This window comes from Siphateles boraxobius, unplaced genomic scaffold, assembly GCF_051911475.1.
Source record: "Siphateles boraxobius isolate OS27281-9 unplaced genomic scaffold, OSU_SipBor_1 51, whole genome shotgun sequence".
NCBI classification, from domain to species: Eukaryota; Metazoa; Chordata; class Actinopteri; order Cypriniformes; family Leuciscidae; genus Siphateles; species Siphateles boraxobius.
Window position 1 is genome coordinate 1,203,110 of NW_027509153.1, and position 6,000 is coordinate 1,209,109.

Here is a 6,000-nt window from a genome sequence, read left to right on the forward strand (position 1 = left end):
GTGTGAGGGAAACTGGTTTCTTGAACACGAAAATGAGTTCACTAAACTCGAATGGCCCCCAAAGTCACCAGATCTCAATCCAAAAGATCCCTTTTGGCATGTGCTGAAACGGAAGATTAGCATCTTGGATATGCAGTTGACAAATCAGCAACTGTGTGATGCAATCATGTCAATATGGACCAAAATCTCTGAGGAATGTTTCCAGCATCTTGTTGAATCTATGCAACAAAGGATTAAGTTCTGAAGGAAAAAACATGTCTAACCTAGTACTAGCAAAGTGTACTTATTGAATGGCCAGTGAGAACAACTCCCTGTTGTTTTCTGACTCATATACACTGTATTATCTAATAAAGGCACAACACATATTAAAGTGTTCTAATTTTGTAAGGACAGAACTCACTTTTGCACCACTATGAATGTGGGTGTCTGATCGACGAGTTCCCTGTCTGATGAAGTGAGCCGGAGTCTCTTCCAGGTGGAGCAGAGATCTCTCTGGTCATGCACACAAATAATCATTTCATCATAGAATATTTTTTTTAATCTTTTAGCTAAGGATTATGAGTTTGAGTATGTTTTGAACTTTGATGTTATTCACTATAAATCTTCATAGAAATATATTAATTGAATTTTATAAATACTCACTGTGCTCGTCACACGTGGAGTCTAGATCCATTCTGAGAGCCCGGTTTGATGATTTGGTACAAGGTAAATAAATGGGCCTGTGTAGAAAGTTATAAGATGTAAAGCATTAATTGGCCATACAGAACTCCAAGGCAGTCTGCTTGTTAAGCCATGACATATGTACTGTAATAAATACTGTTTTTGGTCCAAGTCTTTACTCCGTTTCAACTGAGAATACCATCTCAACAGCTGTTTATAAGCCTTATTTATTTACTTATAGCAAACATTTAAGATAAAAACAAAACACTCAAAAAAATGATGTGTTGGCTTTACTAAACTTTTTTATGTAAAAAGGTTCCACCGGTTCCACATAACTGGGTTTCGTTAAACAAACATACTTTGTTTAACGAATAACTTCAACATCATGAAAGTCATTTTAAGCGGCCCAATTAAACTCTGAGCTGGGTGTTAAATGAACACTGGAGCAGTGTTAAAGTTAATGAGATAATTAAGTGAATAATTGATTGATGATTGAGCATTATTGAAGACACCTGATGTTAACAAGCAGAATCACTGAAGGAGAAAACCGGAATTTCAGGTCACCAATATGGTTATCAGTGTTTGTTTTAGTTGGGCTCTTGACCCCCACATTATTAACTTTATATTTTGTCTGGCTGCTGTATCTGAGTTACAATAGCCAGACAATCAAATAGAAAATGTGATCTGTAGATGTTGGTTGTGTTTTAACATAATCATTATATCACAATCATTTGACCTGAATCACTGAACTCATACAGAAGCCAAATTCTGAGTTAAGTTTACCTTATGGATTATTGCAGCACTGCCATTGTAGAGCAACTATAAGTTACATGAACAAATTATGTTTGTTTAACGAAACCCAGTAATGTGGAACCGGTGGAACCTTTTTACATAAAAAAGTTTAGTAAAGCCAATACATCATTTTTTTGACTGCAGAATAGGTTTGCAAGCATCTAAATATATATCCAAGGAATGGGTAGTTGAATCTTACCTTGCCATCAAAGATATCGTAATGTTTTCTCTCATCCTAACCAGAGCAATGTCGTAATCATAAAACTCCTTTACATTTTTGTCCTTAAGGCCTCTCAAATTAAAAAGTGGATGAAGAATCAACTCCATAGCTTTAACTTCACCAATACCTTTGTAAGAGAATTGAAGCAAAGTATAGTTTGTATAAAAAAGTATAATCAATGTAGTTTAGCGTCTGTGCATGACAGGATACAATCAACATAAATTCACAATTATATATATATTTTTTTTATTTAAACTTTCTTCGATTTGGCTTTGATTTTTTAGCGGACTTATAAGAGATACTCTCTGAGTAGCATGAGTCACCTTGAATTATTCCATAACATTGTTGACTAAAGCAACAATTCTTACCATGGTGAACTGTTATGTCATCAGCACTGGCAAATGATACAGATTCATCTGTATTCACCTTTATAAAGCAGTGTGCAGCTGTCAATACCATGCTCTTAGTCACTAGACTCCCTTTGCATTTTTCAGCTCTCTGGATGACAAAAAAAGTAAAATATGATCTACCATCTGAAAGCAGTGCTTTTATAGAAGTCTTTATCTCAAGTTTTATTAAATCATTAAACTCTTGATATAAATTTACTAACCCAGCAAACATTGACATGCCAGGGTCTGGTGTAAGTGGTCTTCTCTTGCTCGTCTTGGTCATCTTGCTCTTGTGCCAATCCACACTTAGTCACAACACAATCCAAACACAAACACGTCTATGAAACATAAATGCACACAACTGGTAAAACTAAGAAAAAAAGGCTGTATTTTTTTGAAACCTTGGATCAGGGCTTGCACAACCACACTGCTACACAAAACACACCCACAGGTAAATAATGTATGATGAACTGGCTTGCTTACACTACCTACAGTTGTGGTCAGAATTATTGGCACCCCTGGTGAATATGATCAAATATGGCTGTAAATTTAAATCTGCATTGTTTATCCTTTTGATCTTTCATTTAAAAATCTAACCGTTCATTGTAGGAAAATAATTGAAATCACACTATGAAGTAAATGATTTTCTCCAAAACAAGTTGGCCATCATTTTTGGCAATTTTTAATTGTTGCCAATAAACCTTTTTATTTTATATAACATCCTTGTGCCAAGATAACAGCTCTGAGTTTCCTCCTATAGCTCGGAGAACAACAGACAAAAGATCAGAGACTGTTCCTCCATAAAGAATCTCTTTGACCTATAATTGACCAATGTCTAGGACCTCCAGCAAAAAATAGGCCCTCAAGATTAAAGATCCAGCAGTATATTTAACCGTGGACATGGGGTACTGTTTATTCCTGTTTTCCCCAAACCCATCTGGTGGCTTTGCTGCCAAAAAGCTCTTTTTTTACACTGTAAAAAACTGGCAGCTGTGGTTGCCAGTATTTTACCGTAGAAAATATGGTGGCAACCTTTTATGTTTTATGGGGCTTAAATTTACGGGCAAAAAAAAAAACACAATGTAAAAAAAACTGTGAAATTTATGGTAGAAAAACGTCAGGGTTGGTTGCCAGCATTTTACCGTAAAAAAATATGGTAGAATCCTTACTTTGGACGAAAAACAAAACAAAAAAACATCAGCAGGACTTAACTCTCTGATGGTCTTCAAAAAAAAATCACACTCGTGGTCTTCGGGGTCTATTGGACCCCAGACAACAACATTTAATTTTGTAACCGAACAATATTTTTTTTTTAACAAATATAATTTTACTCGGTTCATTAATGTTTTTACTCAACATTTGTGCAGTTTTTGTAGAATTTATGATTTTTAAAAAATTTCTATAAATAAATAAATAAATAAATATTTAATTAAATAGGATTTTTACAAAAAAAACAGCATTTTATGTTAAATAAACTTTATAAAAGACCCAGATTTCTAACTTTCATTCCTGGGGATACCATGGATAATTTTACAAGGTTTAATGTAAGATTTTTGCCCATTTTTTGGAAAATACAGATTAAATTTTGTAATAAATCACTTTAACCACTAGATGGCTATAGAGCTCCATTATATGCTATTTGCTATTTGAATTACTGAAAGATATAGTTTCTAAAGTTGGATTCAGTTGGATTCATATCTAAATATTATAAAATCACAATTATAACAAAAATAAAATATTTTTTGTCAAAATTTTGCATTTTTTGTACTGAAAAAACACAGCACACACAAAAACAACCACAACAGTGAAGTGCCAAACCTGCAGACAGGGTTGGAGCAAACACAGGGTGTGTGTGTGTGTACATTTTATTTTTATTTTTATGTGTACAGTGTCACCAATTTATTTTTGAGGTGGTTCTTCATTTTGTATGATTTTATTTGACAAATTATAAGACTTTTTATAGCCTTACAAATGTATTTCTGTGTGTGTGTGTTTGTGTGTCTCTGTGTGTGTGTGTGTGTGTGTGTGTGTGTGTGTGTGTGTGTGTGTGTGTGTGTGTGTGTGTGTGTGTGTGTGTGTGTGTTTGTGTGTGTGTGTGTGTGTGTGTGTGTGTGTGTGTGTGTGTGTGTGTGTGTGTGTGTTTGCGCATGCACATTTTCAATGCGTCTAAGTGTTACCAATTTATTTTTTCTGGTGGTTCTGCATTTTAGATTATTTTATTTTACAAATGATAAGAGAACAGTTTTTATAGTCTGTATGTATTCCTGTATAAATGTATTCCTCTTTATGTGTGTGTTTGTGTAAGTGGGAAATAAGGCGGCCAGCAACGTGGGCCAGCACTTGTACATAAGCACTCATAGGGAATACAGAGCGGCGTCGCCGGTCTGTATAAGCATATAGCATATACCCAATAGTGCAGCTCAACCAGAAGAGCTATTATACGTGAGAGTAGCCTGCACACGAACATATCTGGACAGAACGTACCACTCACTTAAACTGACAGAAGTTTTGCCTGCAGAGCGGGAACTTCTAGGTTATAAAACCTGACAAAGGTGGACGGGGAGGCCCAGCCCGCCGCGACACATATGTTGTGAATAGAAATTCTGCTTGACCATGCCCACGATGAGGCCATGCCTCTGGTCAGCGTCTGTTTGAACAAGTATAAAGTTCAACATAAGCCTACAGCTACTATCAATGAAGTGGAATCAACGTTTTTTAATCAGTTTTATTTTGATAAACATGACACAATATAACATTGCGACTACATGAAAAGAGTGTTTACTGTTATAAAAAACTGATTTGTGAGCTTTAGTGGAACTAAAGGTGTGAGAATAAACACGAAAAAAACGTGATCGTTGTCATGCGGTGAATCCGGCCAATCGTGGAACAGCTGTGTCGTCATCAGAGCTCGTGCAGCCGCAAGCTGCGCTGGCTGAGTTCTCCGGCTTCTCTCGAATTGCTCTCGCGGTACTTTGATGGTATATGTCACAGTCACGTGGCGTCGGCGCTGTATCAAGTCAGACAAAATTTCTAACCGGCATGCACTATTTCAAGTCAGCCACCGATCGATCTGCGCAGAGCTGTATGAAGTCGAACAAGCCTGATGACAGTGACGATGACCATTAGGTGGTGACTGTGACAACATCCTTTGTGAATAAACATGTAGGACTGAAGGACAGTAGGCGTGTTTCCGTTACAGATTTGCACAAAACTTTTGCGATTTTTTTCTAAATGTCTACAAAAAACTATTGCGAAATGACACCGTTTCCATTAAGCGATGTTATGCGACTAAAACGTATTTTTTTCCTCTCAAGATAAGTCATTCCAAAAATCATGCCGTCTGATATTGGTAGATTTACTATATCCCAGCCATTGCACTGGCCATTATTATTAATCGTATGTGTGTTATCCATGCTTTAATGGTAAGGAAAGACCCTTATACTTAGTGCGGCTGGTGTTTCTGGGTGTTTCTCCCTCATATCTGCTTCGAGGTCTTGATTGTGGCATTTCTTTGAGGTTTAGACTCCAGTATTACTCCATGTAATTCTATTGTCTTTTATGAATTTAATAAAGAACTCTGTCTTTTATTCTATCCAAACAAACCGCGTCATCTACGTCAGGTGACCTGTAAATGTGCAAAACTGTTTTCATTGCAGTTTTGCAAAATATTTATTTTTCAAATTGCCTGAAAAAGCACCTCATGTGAGCGTAAAAACTTTTTTTCGATAAATGGGAGTTTTTGCGAAATTGATGTGTTTCACAATGTGTTTCAATTTGCCCAATTTGAAGGGTAATGGAAACGCAGCTAGTGATAGACTTGTGTTCAATAAAATGGAAATAAAACAAACAATAATTCACTTGTAATGTGATTACTTGTGAACCATTTGATTAATTAATCAGTGCATCCTATCATTTTACTTAATTTAATGTACTTCCACA